The 16,366-nt window shown below is 40.9% G+C and overlaps 1 protein-coding gene and 1 pseudogene across 2 annotated transcripts in view; one reads left to right on the plus strand and one right to left on the minus strand.

Moving 5' to 3' along the window:
• The window catches only part of GAB2 (GRB2 associated binding protein 2), a 195,239-nt gene that overhangs the window by 101,639 nt on the left and 77,234 nt on the right, over window positions 1-16,366 (plus strand). The window lies entirely within an intron of this gene.
• LOC102985172 (RNA-binding protein with serine-rich domain 1-like) lies at window positions 6,751-7,935 on the minus strand (annotated as a pseudogene).

The raw sequence follows: 16,366 nt of genomic DNA on the forward strand, positions 1-16,366 counted from the left end.
ATCTAGAAGACAGTTTTAGGTTATAACCATAGGTCTAAATGTGCATTTTTGTAAAGTACCAATGCTTATTATGGACAAGGTTCATTCATTATTTTGCAACATCTAGGCTTTTTAGGAGTCCTGAGGTGACAATGTATGATAAAAAGTAGAGCTAGTGAATTTAACCAGTTTGTAAATATCTTTGTTATAACTGGTAAAAAAGTAGCATCGTGGACATGGAATTGTTAAACCATCTGAGAAATGTGCACCAGGACGTGTTCATGAGGTTGGCAGCAGAGGGCAGAGGAAGTGTAAAGGGAGGGAAGGACGTGGACGTGTTCCTTTTTATATTTTGATGATAACCATTGATGTGTGTGCATCTCTTAGCTGTACTATAGGAATACATTGTTAAGTAATTCAGTGGAAACGTACCTCCTTGCTAATACTTTAATAGTTTAGATCAGATCATGAATCCTCTTAAAAGCATTATACTTTGGATACTGTGTTGCTTTATGTCTCATTTTTAATTGAACGTTAAGGGAATGTAGTATTTTAATCATAACTCTGCCAGTATCTTTATCTAGAGGCCTGTTGCCATTTTTGTCTTTTCTGAAGTGTTTGTCGCCAAGAAAGGATTACATTTTTTTTTCCTTCCAGATTGAGTTGGTGTCTTGTATTTTGGGTTATCAAAATACTCATAGCTTTGGGACTTTGAAATGGTAAATATTCATGATGTGTGAAAAAGCAAGATACATAACTGTATGATCTTAATTACATAAAAATGGATGCTTAGTTGTGTTTAAATACACAAACGAGACCTAGAAGGGCACATCAAATGGTAAACTGCTTGTGATGATGGATGACTTTGTTTTTTGCTTCTTGGACTTTGTTTTTTGCTTCTTGGGTTTTTGTTTTCCTATTATGCACATGTTAACTTTTGAGAGATAAATGTTATTTTGAAAACCTTAAAAAAAGAAAACAAAACAGAGCAGGTGATACTTTCTTCATGAGTCTTAGAGAGGTCATGGAACTTTCCTGGGATCACACAATAAATAGCAGACTAATGATTGAACCCAGTTTTTCTGATAGGTCACCACTCAAAGGTTCTCTAGTTATAAGATTCAACATAAAACAGTGTATTATGTAATAACACCTTATTTTTAGTTCCTGCTTCTACCACCCTTGTTGAGAGTCTTAATACTTCAGACCTAAAAAGTTGCAGAAATCCCTAGCTGAGAGATGTAAGGCAGGTCTGAGTTTAAGAGAAGAAGCCTTGGTTAGCAAGAATAACCCAGAAGACAAAGTCAGAAGTCCTCGCTTTGGTACCTCATAGCTTTTTATCTATGGTTAAGTTACTTAGCTGCTTCAAGCCCCAGTTTCTTCATCTGTAAAATGGGATAACAGTAGTAACTACTCATAGGATGGGTAAGGATGAAATATATATAAAGTGCATAGTTCGTCTTCCTAGATGTTAAAGAGGTTGCCAGGGCATGACAAAAATAGCCGATAAATACATTGTGTACACTTGTGTTAAAATTCATAGGAAAGACTTCTGAAAACAACTGGAGGAAGTAAAATTGTTAAAATCCCCTCTAAGCATTACAGATGCTTATTATTCTTGTCCACTGGGTTGATAGAGATGAGAAGGGGAAGCTTCTAGGCCAGAGTGTTCCTGTTTAGGAGACACTTTGTGACTATAGCCTTTGTGTGCGGTTTCTTCAGTGCTACTATGTGTATACATAGTGGACAAACTTAAATCTGTATTTGAAACATCTAATCTTTCTAGATGAGTAAAAGTGCACAACATATGTTGAAAGTAGAGAGTTAAAAGTAACACCTTTTAAGTATTTTTTTTTTCTGTTAATTCATAGGAATGGTTGTATTGGGGGAGTGGAAATTGTTAAACTTGAGTCTTGGAGAGTAAGCTGAGTATTCACTGGGTGGTGGGGAGGCGGGGAGTGGACAGGGAAGGAAGTACAGAGAAGGAATCTGTGCCCATGAGTCTTTAGACAAGTTCAGATTGTCTAAACATTGTTCTATTTGTGTGTTGTAGTTAATATTGCTGTGTATTAAAGAATAAGCAAGTCCTAATGCCCAAAGTATATTAAAAGTAGAGGTAGTAAAAACAACCCCTTAATAAATGCCCTTTTGTTGGTTTTTAGGAAGGGTTGTGTGTTCTGGGAGGTCTATGTTAATCCACCTCTTGGAGCTAGATATGGTCCTGTACTTAGTCGCTGATATGCTGGAGGAGGGGTAAGAGGAAGGGTGAAGGGAAGGGCTCTTAGCTAATATCTCCGTATCTAGAAGACAGTTTTAGGTTATAACCATAGGTCTAAATGTGCATTTTTGTAAAGTACCAATGCTTATTATGGACAAGGTTCATTCATTATTTTGCAACATCTAGGCTTTTTAGGAGTCCTGAGGTGACAATGTATGATAAAAAGTAGAGCTAGTGAATTTAACCAGTTTGTAAATATCTTTGTTATAACTGGTAAAAAAGTAGCATCGTGGACATGGAATTGTTAAACCATCTGAGAAATGTGCACCAGGACGTGTTCATGAGGTTGGCAGCAGAGGGCAGAGGAAGTGTAAAGGGAGGGAAGGACGTGGACGTGTTCCTTTTTATATTTTGATGATAACCATTGATGTGTGTGCATCTCTTAGCTGTACTATAGGAATACATTGTTAAGTAATTCAGTGGAAACGTACCTCCTTGCTAATACTTTAATAGTTTAGATCAGATCATGAATCCTCTTAAAAGCATTATACTTTGGATACTGTGTTGCTTTATGTCTCATTTTTAATTGAACGTTAAGGGAATGTAGTATTTTAATCATAACTCTGCCAGTATCTTTATCTAGAGGCCTGTTGCCATTTTTGTCTTTTCTGAAGTGTTTGTCGCCAAGAAAGGATTACATTTTTTTTTCCTTCCAGATTGAGTTGGTGTCTTGTATTTTGGGTTATCAAAATACTCATAGCTTTGGGACTTTGAAATGGTAAATATTCATGATGTGTGAAAAAGCAAGATACATAACTGTATGATCTTAATTACATAAAAATGGATGCTTAGTTGTGTTTAAATACACAAACGAGACCTAGAAGGGCACATCAAATGGTAAACTGCTTGTGATGATGGATGACTTTGTTTTTTGCTTCTTGGACTTTGTTTTTTGCTTCTTGGGTTTTTGTTTTCCTATTATGCACATGTTAACTTTTGAGAGATAAATGTTATTTTGAAAAACCTTAAAAAAAAAAACAAAACAGAGCAGGTGATACTTTCTTCATGAGTCTTAGAGAGGTCATGGAACTTTCCTGGGATCACACAATAAATAGCAGACTAATGATTGAACCCAGTTTTTCTGATAGGTCACCACTCAAAGGTTCTCTAGTTATAAGATTCAACATAAAACAGTGTATTATGTAATAACACGTTATTTTTAGTTCCTGCTTCTACCACCCTTGTTGAGAGTCTTAATACTTCAGACCTAAAAAGTTGCAGAAATCCCTAGCTGAGAGATGTAAGGCAGGTCTGAGTTTAAGAGAAGAAGCCTTGGTTAGCAAGAATAACCCAGAAGACAAAGTCAGAAGTCCTCGCTTTGGTACCTCATAGCTTTTTATCTATGGTTAAGTTACTTAGCTGCTTCAAGCCCCAGTTTCTTCATCTGTAAAATGGGATAACAGTAGTAACTACTCATAGGATGGGTAAGGATGAAATATATATAAAGTGCATAGTTCAGTGCCTGGCATAGAGTAAATGTATTTAATTATTATTCTTACACTAAACAGCACACAGCTTGGAAAAAGCGCAAAATAATCTCCCTCTTGCTTTTCCCATATTTTCCAATAAAGCACAAACACAACATTATTTAAAATGCTACAAAGTTATAAAACTCAAAACAGAAAATTTACAGTACCGACTATACAGTAAAAGCCAAAAAAGCAATGTGCGTGTTGCCAAGGTAACCTGCAAGACCACCATGAATACCAGTACAACAGGGGGTTCTGTGATGACCTAGCGGAGCTGGCTCCCAACTCGATCACCAATTTCAGAGAGAGAAAGGGAGACGTGGGGTGTGCGTGTGCGCATGCGCGTGCATGAATACATGTGAAAAGAACCATTTTGGGCAGATAATGGGGTATTTGACCCTAGAGGTCCGAAGAGGACTCAAGCAGGAGAGCAGAGCCAGGCTAACAGGAGTGACAGCTACATAAAAGCATGCCCTTTCCTGAGGGACTCTGCAGGCCAACAGGTTAGGGCATGACCAGGCTACCAGATTGGCCTCAGGTCATCTGTGGAATGGAGAAACGTGCTCCCAGGCTGGGGCTGAACCACCGCCTGGAGCCCCCTGCTCATCCCTGCTGGCTTTGCCACTAAACTGACTCTCAGGAACTAGAAACGTGGGAGCTGTCTAGCCAGAAAACTGGAGGGCATCTTTATAGGCATGACCCCAAACCAACAACGCTCCTGCAGCCAGAACTCTGCCGCCAGGGGAAACGTCTCAATTGCTGCCTTCACCTTTGAAACCTGCCCCTGAGTGAGGGATGTCTTTCCTACTGATCCTCCTTCGGCTAGAAAAGTGACAAAGGTGAGTTGGATGGGATGAACTCCCAGGGGCGGAGCTTCAGTGGCCCTGCTTCTCAGGAGGAGTTGGAGCTGGAGTGGCTCCTGTGATGGCAGCGGGCGGGGGACCTGCATGCGCCGCCGAGGGGAACGTGACCTTCTCCTCAACCGTCGGGGTGACCTGCGCCACATGGGGGACAGTGGCAGCATTCTCCTGGGAGGGCCGACTTGCCTGGGGGTAGCCTAGGCCAGGGGGCCAGCACAGCAGTGGCAGTGGTCCTCCCGGACATCAACTTGTCCTCCGTCCATATGCTTCAGCGCCTTCTTAGCTTCATCTGGATTCTCAAACTCCACATATGCATAGCCTTTAGGCAGATGGGGGTGCATCCTTTCTACAGGCACGTCAATCATTCTAATTTTCCCATAGGTGGAGAATATCTCCATGAAGTGATCTTGGTCACATTCCTGGTGAGGCTCCCAGTGTGTTCTTTGGTGGGTTTAGGGGACAGCTCTGCCTTTTCCTTTCCTTTTCATCTTCTTGGGGTGGTTTGGATTTGGAGCGGGAACGCCGCCTGTTGTCATGCCTGCGTGGAGAAGGACTCGGAGAGCCAGGGGAGCTGCCGGAGCTGGAGCTGCGGGATGTGCTGGAACTTCCTGAGCTCTGCCAGTATCTTTATCTAGAGGCCTGTTGCCATTTTTGTCTTTTCTGAAGTGTTTGTCGCCAAGAAAGGATTACATTTTTTTTTCCTTCCAGATTGAGTTGGTGTCTTGTATTTTGGGTTATCAAAATACTCATAGCTTTGGGACTTTGAAATGGTAAATATTCATGATGTGTGAAAAAGCAAGATACATAACTGTATGATCTTAATTACATAAAAATCGATGCTTAGTTGTGTTTAAATACACAAACGAGACCTAGAAGGGCACATCAAATGGTAAACTGCTTGTGATGATGGATGACTTTGTTTTTTGCTTCTTGGACTTTGTTTTTTGCTTCTTGGGTTTTTGTTTTCCTGTTATGCACATGTTAACTTTTGAGAGATAAATGTTATTTTGAAAACCTTAAAAAAAGAAAACAAAACAGAGCAGGTGATACTTTCTTCATGAGTCTTAGAGAGGTCATGGAACTTTCCTGGGATCACACAATAAATAGCAGACTAATGATTGAACCCAGTTTTTCTGATAGGTCACCACTCAAAGGTTCTCTAGTTATAAGATTCAACATAAAACAGTGTATTATGTAATAACACGTTATTTTTAGTTCCTGCTTCTACCACCCTTGTTGAGAGTCTTAATACTTCAGACCTAAAAAGTTGCAGAAATCCCTAGCTGAGAGATGTAAGGCAGGTCTGAGTTTAAGAGAAGAAGCCTTGGTTAGCAAGAATAACCCAGAAGACAAAGTCAGAAGTCCTCGCTTTGGTACCTCATAGCTTTTTATCTATGGTTAAGTTACTTAGCTGCTTCAAGCCCCAGTTTCTTCATCTGTAAAATGGGATAACAGTAGTAACTACTCATAGGATGGGTAAGGATGAAATATATATAAAGTGCATAGTTCAGTGCCTGGCATAGAGTAAATGTATTTAATTATTATTCTTACACTAAACAGCACACAGCTTGGAAAAAGCGCAAAATAATCTCCCTCTTGCTTTTCCCATATTTTCCAATAAAGCACAAACACAACATTATTTAAAATGCTACAAAGTTATAAAACTCAAAACAGAAAATTTACAGTACCGACTATACAGTAAAAGCCAAAAAAGCAATGTGCGTGTTGCCAAGGTAACCTGCAAGACCACCATGAATACCAGTACAACAGGGGGTTCTGTGATGACCTAGCAGAGCTGGCTCCCAACTCGATCACCAATTTCAGAGAGAGAAAGGGAGACGTGGGGTGTGCGTGTGCGCATGCGCGTGCATGAATACATGTGAAAAGAACCATTTTGGGCAGATAATGGGGTATTTGACCCTAGAGGTCCGAAGAGGACTCAAGCAGGAGAGCAGAGCCAGGCTAACAGGAGTGACAGCTACATAAAAGCATGCCCTTTCCTGAGGGACTCTGCAGGCCAACAGGTTAGGGCATGACCAGGCTACCAGATTGGCCTCAGGTCATCTGTGGAATGGAGAAACGTGCTCCCAGGCTGGGGCTGAACCACCGCCTGGAGCCCCCTGCTCATCCCTGCTGGCTTTGCCACTAAACTGACTCTCAGGAACTAGAAACGTGGGAGCTGTCTAGCCAGAAAACTGGAGGGCATCTTTATAGGCATGACCCCAAACCAACAACGCTCCTGCAGCCAGAACTCTGCCGCCAGGGGAAACGTCTCAATTGCTGCCTTCACCTTTGAAACCTGCCCCTGAGTGAGGGATGTCTTTCCTACTGATCCTCCTTCGGCTAGAAAAGTGACAAAGGTGAGTTGGATGGGATGAACTCCCAGGGGCGGAGCTTCAGTGGCCCTGCTTCTCAGGAGGAGTTGGAGCTGGAGTGGCTCCTGTGATGGCAGCGGGCGGGGGACCTGCATGCGCCGCCGAGGGGAACGTGACCTTCTCCTCAACCGTCGGGGTGACCTGCGCCACATGGGGGACAGTGGCAGCATTCTCCTGGGAGGGCCGACTTGCCTGGGGGTAGCCTAGGCCAGGGGGCCAGCACAGCAGTGGCAGTGGTCCTCCCGGACATCAACTTGTCCTCCGTCCATATGCTTCAGCGCCTTCTTAGCTTCATCTGGATTCTCAAACTCCACATATGCATAGCCTTTAGGCAGATGGGGGTGCATCCTTTCTACAGGCACGTCAATCATTCTAATTTTCCCATAGGTGGAGAATATCTCCATGAAGTGATCTTGGTCACATTCCTGGTGAGGCTCCCAGTGTGTTCTTTGGTGGGTTTAGGGGACAGCTCTGCCTTTTCCTTTCCTTTTCATCTTCTTGGGGTGGTTTGGATTTGGAGCGGGAACGCCGCCTGTTGTCATGCCTGCGTGGAGAAGGACTCGGAGAGCCAGGGGAGCTGCCGGAGCTGGAGCTGCGGGATGTGCTGGAACTTCCTGAGCGGCTCGATGCTGAAGATGAGCTGCAGCCGCTGCTGGAGCCTGAGCTGCAGGTCGAGCTGGACCGAGACCTGGTGCTGCTGCTACCACTGGAAGCGCTGCGCCTCTTTCGAGTTTTATCGCCACCACCACCCTTCTCGCTTGACTCCTTTACCTTTAGAGCGATCCTTGGACTTCTCATCAGAGCGGTCATTGCATTTGGTAGGAGCAGGAGCCCTAGTGCTGGACTTGTTATTATTTTCTTTGACTCCTAACAAGCTCTTCTTTTTCACTCCTGATAAATCCATTCTCCCCTTCTGAGGTGTTCAAAGCAGCAATGACGGCCTCACTTATCTGAACTCTCACTTCTAACTTGAGTCTGAGAAACTATCCCTCATCAACTGCAATTTACACCAAAGGGCAGCATCTCCCCCCGCCCACCGCCCCCGCCCCCGCGACCTCCTCCTGCTCTCCTCAGCCGCTGAGGCTGGCCTTCCTGTATTTTATTATTGAAGAATTATAGGGAAATAATTTATCCTTTCCCCCTTTCCTCCTCCTCCTTCTCTTCTTCCTCCACCTTTTCCTCTTCCTTCATAGGACACCCTGGCTCAGAGCTTACATTAAACACCAGGGGGCATTCAGTTGATTGTAGCATTCATTGGATTCAGGGCATCTTACATAATGTCCTGCCTTGTGACATAGACGTGGAAAAAGAATTGTTTCCAAGCCTGGAGTTGGGAGGGAAGTCCGTATTCTTAGTCATTTGCAGCAAGGCATGAAGCTGATTTCTGTCAATAGCTCCAGAACTGCACAGCATTATTTGTTAGATATAACTGTCAGTAGAACTCACCTATGCCTCCTTCCTTGTGTCTCCCACCCCATCTCAGGGTCTCAGATGTCCAGCCTTTGCCCAAGCTGGCCTGAGCTTCTGGTAGGAACCTCTCTCAGGACCTACCATCCCCTGTCTGGTTACCACCTCTCCCTGAGTCCAGGTGTCTCACACTTTCTAGGTGTCTGGCTACTCTGGTAAACTAATTGCATCTTAGGTATTTGTGGAAAGGAGTAATGAATAAACAAATGTATTGAGGTAATATAAAAGCAATACAATAACCAGCACCAAGTCATTAACACCCACTGCCTGGCCCAGGCCTGGCACAAAGCAGTAGCTCAGTGAAGATGTTGCATAAATTATTACTTTTAGTGTAATACATTTGCTATCTTAATCATGTGTTTGAAGCCTAGTTCAAACGCTTCCTCCTTTGTTAAACTGTTCTCATATCAAATATAAACTTTCCCACTTCTATACTCTAACAGAACTTTATAGGAAAGTTTATAACGTTTATATTCTTTATTTAGGGAAAGAAAAAAACCAGCCTTTCACTTCTGGTTCTCACAACAACGCTGTCTGGCTTATCATCTTCATTTTAGAGTTGAAGCTTGGTGATATGAAAGATCCCAAGTTCATGCAGTTCATAAGTAGCAAAGCTGACCCCAAAACTTACTTTCAGCTATTAAATTGTTCCTGTTGCAATATGTTACACAGGTGAATGTGTATTTTATTGAGTTGTGTTCACCACTGGAATAGAGGCGCTTTTACTCTAAGGACTGTCTCCTGCTGCCGCCTATGCTTCCCAGAGCTTCACATATAATGCATGTATGAAAGCAAAGTGCCAATTTTAACAGGGTCTTCAGTGCTGGAATTAAAGGGATGACCAATGGAAGAGTTTCATTACAAAATCAGTGTAGAGAGAGACAAAGTTTGTGCTTATATAGAGAGCTCCCTAATGAGCCTTCTTAATTTTTTAAGATGGACTATAGGGCATACCCCTGCAGGTACTCTTTCTGATGGTTTGTACCACTGAATATGTCCTTTACCCTTTCCTGTACCTGAAGCTGCAGCTATAACACGTAGCACAAGACTCAAGAGAAGTGATGGTTGCATGCTACAAGTCCTGGGCCACGGTCCTCATCAGCTAACTGAAACTCATCACTATTAATATCTGGGTTTCTGTTAATACTCTCTTTTCACTGTGAGCTAATTTAAATCTTCTGTTCTCTAAGCTATTCTTAACCACACATTCTCAGGCCTGGGCCTGATTCCCAACTGCAGATCCTAACTCTCCATTTTGGCTTTTGTACTTCAGAAATAATAGGAATTCTGCCCCTATTGCTTCTCAGAAGAGAGGTGGAACTCTATTGGAATTTTGGGAGGGACAATTCTTGGTTATGCAGGACTGCCCCATGCCTTGTTTGAGGTTAATATCCCTGTCCCCTGCCCTCTGATGCATGGAGTGCTCCCCAATCATTGTGACGACTTACCCCCCACCTCACACACACACACACCTTTCCACACCCTGGAGGGTGCGATACTGCCACTGGCTGAAAGCCACTATAACCTGACACCTGTCTCTGCCACCTTGATCCCTCCTGACTTCAGTCTCTTCCCAAGGTGGAACTAGGACTGGGGATGTTCCCCTCTACATCTTGAGAAAAGAAGGTTCCTCAACTTCTCCAGAGCTCCCATCTTTGTGGAGAGACAAATTAAGGCTCTGATACAAGGTCTCTTTGGGGATTGGGCTGCTGAGACCAATTGAATGTCACTGTTACTCTGTCAAGACAGTTTTAACCCACAAAACAGGTTTTTATTCTCTTAAAATCACATGAGGGTTGAGGGGCAAGGATGCTCAGGGAATGGGGAGTGACTGTTAATGAGTAAATGACTATGGGGTTTCTTTTTGGGTGGTGAACATAGTCTGGAATTAGATAACGGTGATAGTTGCACAACCTTGTAAACATACTAAAAGTCACTGAATTGTACACTTTGGGGATGACAGTTTGTACACTTTAAAGAGTGAATTCACATGTCATGTGAATCGTATCTCAGATTTTTTTTGTTGCATGAGTCTCCTGCTCTTTGTGTTTTTCCTGCCTAACATCCGGCTTCCCAAGCTTAAAACTTAAAAAATCTTACAGTCACGATTCGTTCCTCTCCTTTCCTTTCTATTTCTAATGGGTCACTGAAACCTAACTTCTAAGTAATTCTCAATACCCTTTTCTTTTTCTCTCTGTCCCACTACCAATGACCTTACTCAAGCTCTCTTCCCTTGCCTGTTCTATTGTGACCAACTCTTGATTTCTCTCCTTGTCTCCAGACTCTGCCCACCTCATCATCCTTCCAGATACTTCCAATTATATATTCTACAACATTTTATTGTGAAATATAATGCAATGCAAAGAAATGTATATAGCATACAGTTCAATGAAGGAAACACCCATATTATTACCACCCAGGCCAAAAAAATGACTGCACCTCAGAAAACCCTGTGTGTCCCTTCCCAATCATATCCTTCTTACTCCACCCCTGTCCCCCCTTCCAGGTATATAATGACTTCTGTGGTAATCACTTCCTTGCTTTCATTTATAGCTTTACCATGTGTATCCTTAAGCACTATGGTTAATTTTGTCTAGTTTTGAACTTTAAATGAAATCACATTTTCAACCTTGCTTTCTTCCCTCAATTTCATGTTTGTAAGACTTTTCATGTTGTACGTAGCTCGATTAGATTTTCTTAAAACCTAGATCTGATCCTGTTTCTTCCCATCACCTGGATGATAAGTCCACGCTCCTTGGTGTGGCTACATTCAAGGCTATCCATGATCCGATCTTGAACCTTTCTCTGCAGCCTCATTTGTGATGACCTCTCCCCCTACTTCCTTTCCTGTAATCATACATAAGAACTTGCCATGTCCAGAAGATGCCATGTATTTAGATGCCTCCTTATGCTTAAAATACAGAATCTCTTCCTGCCTTTTCACCCTGGCATATTCTTTGACTCCTTTCTCAAGGTACAGTAAATCGGTCTCTTTTCTGTGTTCCATAATTATTACAATTCTTTATCCTTTTTAACACTGTCTGTCTGCATTAGGATTACAGATAGTGGTTATTGAGCGTGCACAGTGAGTCAGGTGCTGAGATTGGATTGGTACTAAGTAGATGCTCAATAAATTTTACTTTCTTCCCCACTTTGCACAGTGTATGTTCAATCTTGCAGTTGAATTCTTTGGGGATGACAGCATTCCACCTTTAAATCAGCAGTGTAAGAGATAGTAAACTACTTTACCTCCTCTGGAGCATCTTTCTGAAACCTTTCCTGATAGTCGAATTTCTAGCTGAGGTGAGCAATCTCTCAGGTATTTGGAAGTTTCAAGAGGCTTTTGTGCCTAAAGAGGAATAACATCATCCTAATAGATGACATTAAACATTACTTGTTACTTACAGATTTGTTTAAATTGTCTTAATATAATTGCCGTTACAAGTTTAATTTGGCTGATTCTCTTGAATACATCAAAACCCTTAAATAGTAATTAAGACATATACAAATACAGTGGTTAAAAACCTTCTTTGTATACTTATGCTTCATCTTATTCTAAAACATCAACACCTTGGGCTTAATTAATTTCTTCATTATTTTTGTACTTATTTGCATGCTGCACTTATTTTGATATCATCCCAAGATTTAAGTTATAATTTTGACTTTCCCAGGCAAATAACCTTTTCCAGGGAAATAACCAGGAAACCACGTGACCAGAACAAAAAGTAAAAAGGAGCACTTTTTCAAATTGGCAAAGTCCTGCTATCCAGTTCTAAACTAACTGATCCTTGGTTGGGGTCCATGGCTTGGTTTCCTCGGTGTTTTAGATCCCTGCCACTGGTTATGAGGCCGAGCTTCATCTTTCTAGATAAACTTCAGTTGCTACATCAATACGACTTTTAGTTCATGCTTTCACTTAGGTTTTATCTTCTTATAATCTAATTTCTTCCTTTGAAAGGAGGGAATTTTAGTCTCTTGCTTGGCCAGGGTTATAAAACACTGTCCAGTCATTATGCGATAGTGACCTGAATGTTACCATTATTCAGAACCTACTGCTTAGGCTTCAGTAAACACATCACTGCGATTAGTGATGCATATAGGAAAGTGGTCCTCAGAGTGTGGTTCCAGACCCAGCAGCATCAACCAGCATCTTTTGATAAGTTGTTAGAAATGCAAGTTCTCAGACCCCACCCCAACCTCAGCCTTCTAGATCAGAAACTCTGGGGGATGGGTCCCAGGCAGCTGCATCTCAGCGTGTCCTCTGGGTAATCCTGATGCATGCTAAAGTCTGGGAACCACTGCTAGAAGATGAGAGAATAGGAGTTCATGAAGTCAGCTCTGCTCCGCAAGCTTAAGTATTATCTGGGAACATTATGTTGGACCCTCATTCTATTGGGCTGGCCAAAAAGTTCGTTCGGTTAGTGAATACATTGTTCAGTAAAATTCTTGGTGAAAATGAGTCTTTTATTTTTACTTAAAACTGAACTAACTTTTTGGCCAACCCAATACTTGGTGAGTATTTGTGACCCCCAATGCTTTTTAACTGTTAGACAGCCCCCCTTTTGTGAGCTATTATGTGTGACCACCAGTGCTGATCAGTCCTTCCTAGTCTTTCTGTAACTTCTACTTTTTCCTGTAATTCCTCCTCATTCATAGTTCCCTGTGTAGATTCTTTCTCTGCTTATGCAGATAGAAACAGGCACACATCTATACTTTATATCAGCTATATTGTGTAATAGAAGAAAGTCCCCTGTATTGACTGCCCTTCTTATCAGAATCAATAAAAATACCAAAAAACACACAAAAACCCTATTATAGTCACCTTCCTTTTGTATAAAAAAACTTTTGTGCACTTTAATCCTTTGGATATTATGAACTCATATTTTCACAGCCTCAACTTTTAATCCTAAAATGTTACAACTTGGCCATTGGGAGTGCCTTTAAATCTAGTCCCTTTGACTTTAAATATCCTTGACATTTTCTTTGTGTATTTTAAAGAACCCTTGCTTTTAATATTGAATAAACAGCACATTGAGACCTATCCTAATTTTTTTTGTTCCACAACATGGAATCAACTCCCTTCCAAGAGTTCTGATTCCTTTGGGGGAGAATAATAGCAAGGACCTACATCCAGGACTGCAGGTACACATGAGAGGTGGTGGTGTTCACTAAGCACCCTTAGTGACTGAGTTAGAAAGCTATTTTTTCAAAGTTATGAGTTTTATATATGGGTGCCATACCTAACTTTTCTTAGAGTGTGTGGTTTTACTGACCATTAAGACACTGTCTTACATAGACATCAGGAGATCATTTTAGTTACCTACTCTGGTCTTTTGCACTGAATTATGCCCAAATACAGGGGTGATGAGAAGCCCACGTCCCAAACAATTAGAAGATAAAGTTCATATTTGTACATAATGCTTTTTTAAAAACATATGTACCTTGCCTTATTTTTTCCTCTCCATAACCATGTGAGGTAGGTAGAGTTTGTTCCATTTTACAGATGAGGAAACTAAGGCTTACAGAGGTTAAGTGACTCATTGGGGTCACACAGCTAGTGAGTGATGCCAGGAGTTTGAACTCATATCTTCAGATTCTAAATCCTGTTTATTTTGCACTGTACCATGCATCTTTTCTGTCTCTGCCTTCCAGAAGCTTACAAAACAGTTGTGCATCTGAAATAGCTAGGTAACATTCCTGATGAAACTTGGAGCTATTATAAACCAAGGACTGCTTACAAATAATCTCTACTTATAATCCTTTTAGAGAAATTTTCTGGTGTAATTTCACTCTATGTTGATATTTTAGAAAGTATATAGGTTTGGATTTGGTTGGGATTAATAAATTATGTTATATTCCGGTTTATGGAAAGCTCTTTCAGTTCAGGGTGCAGTAAAGTTGAAGGTTCTAACAAAAATAAAGTGCGAAATTTCTGTAGAGCGCAGGCATGGTGAATAGGTATAGGGGTTTTAATACAGGGGTATGCATTCTAGATATTAAACTGCTGGACTTGATTTTGTATTTTTTACTGCTACAGTGGAACATTATTTGCTCAGAGAAGGATTAAGGTCAGAAATGGTTTGTTTCAATCATAGAGTTTTATTTAGAAAGGCACCAGGGTTAAGCCTGGGAGATACTTGAGGAAGGCGTAGCTCCCCAGTTGGAATCTGCAAACTTTTGTCCTGAAGTCATGGAAGAAACTGAGACTTTGAGAGAGTTTCTAGGGCCCCAGAGAGCCCTATGTCACAAAGTCAGGTGCCTGAAGATGGAAAATTATCTAAGAGCTGAGTGTCGATTCTAATATTTATTCAGCTGCATTGTTCACACAGACGCAGGTAGAGAGGGTACCTAGAAATAAATGCAATAGGTGGGTTTTACTTCTTAAGATGAAAAGGTCCTGGTTCTTCTATTTCCAGAAGTGGTCAGCACACACTTACACACACGGAGACAGCTCTGAATCAGCTAAGTGACCAACAGTAGCTTGTAAAGTAATAAGGCTTCAGGGCACCAGAGCCCCAGTGTGCCACCTCCCCTTCCCTGTGGAATGCTCTGTACCACATTCAGGATTCATTCCTATCCTCAACTCCCATCTCTCCCATCAGTCTTACATCTTAAAGTAAATATAAGTTGTTGTAGACTACTGCTAGGAAATTTTTGCAATTTAAGAGATAGGTTGTATATGTGTATCAGGTCACCACGTATATCAAGTACACTTTAAATATCTTAAATTTTATGGCTTTATACCTCAATAAAGCTGAAAAAAATTAACCCCCCTAAATTTTATTTATTTTTTACATTAGATCCCCAGAATTTATTCATCTTCTAATTGGACGTTTATATTCTTTGACCAGCATCACCCATTTCCTCCACTCCTAACCCCCTGCCCCTGGCAATCACCAATCTCTTCTGAGTTTTTTTTTTTAGATTCCACATATAAGTGATATAAATCATATGTTAACCTTTTTTCTTATTGTACACTTTTGCCAAACCACTCCCTATTTCTTCCACCCCTGAGCCCCTAGCAACCACTTTTCTACTTTCTGTCTGAGCTTGCCTTTTTTTTTTTAATTTAAGATTGCAGATATAAATAATACCATGCAGTATTTGTCTCTCTCTGTTTTATTTAACTTAGCATAATGCCCTCAAGGTCCATCCATGTTGCCACAAATGACAGGATTTCCTTCTTTTCTACGGCTAAATTATACTCCATTTTGTATATATATATATATGTGTGTGTGTGTATATATATATATATAAAGAAAATATATAAATATATATAAATATATATATAAAGAAAAAAATGTATATATATAAAGAAAATGTGGTTATGTATGTATGTGTATATATATATATATATACATACATACATAACCACATTTTCTTTATTCATCTGTCAGTTGTCATTTGGGTTGATTCCATACTTTTGCTATTATGAATAATGAACATGGGGGTGCAGATACCTTTTCAAGTTAGTGATTTCTTTTTTTTTTTTTTTTTTTTGTTTGGATACCCAGAAGTAGATCATGAACATGGGGGTGCAGATACCTTTTCAAGTTAGTGATTTCTTTTTTTTTTTTTTCTTTTTTTTTTGTATGGATACCCAGAAGTAGAATTGCTTGCTGGGTCATGCAGTAGTCCTGTTTTTAATTTCTTGAGAAACCTTCACACTGTTTTCCATAGTGGCTGTACCAATTTACATTCCTACCAACAGTGTACTAAGGGTTGCTTTTTCTCTACATCCTTGCGGACACTTGTTATCTCTTATCTTTTTTTTTTTAAAACATCTTTATTGGAGTATAATTGCTTTACAATGGTGTGTTAGTTTCTGCTTTACAACAAAGTGAATCAGTTATACATATACATATGTTCCCATATCTCTTCCCTCTTGCATCTCCCTCCCTCCCACCCTCCCTATCCCACCCCTCTAGGTGGTCACAA

The sequence above is a fragment of the Physeter macrocephalus genome, chromosome 16 (assembly GCF_002837175.3).
Source record: "Physeter macrocephalus isolate SW-GA chromosome 16, ASM283717v5, whole genome shotgun sequence".
NCBI lineage: Eukaryota > Metazoa > Chordata > Mammalia > Artiodactyla > Physeteridae > Physeter > Physeter macrocephalus.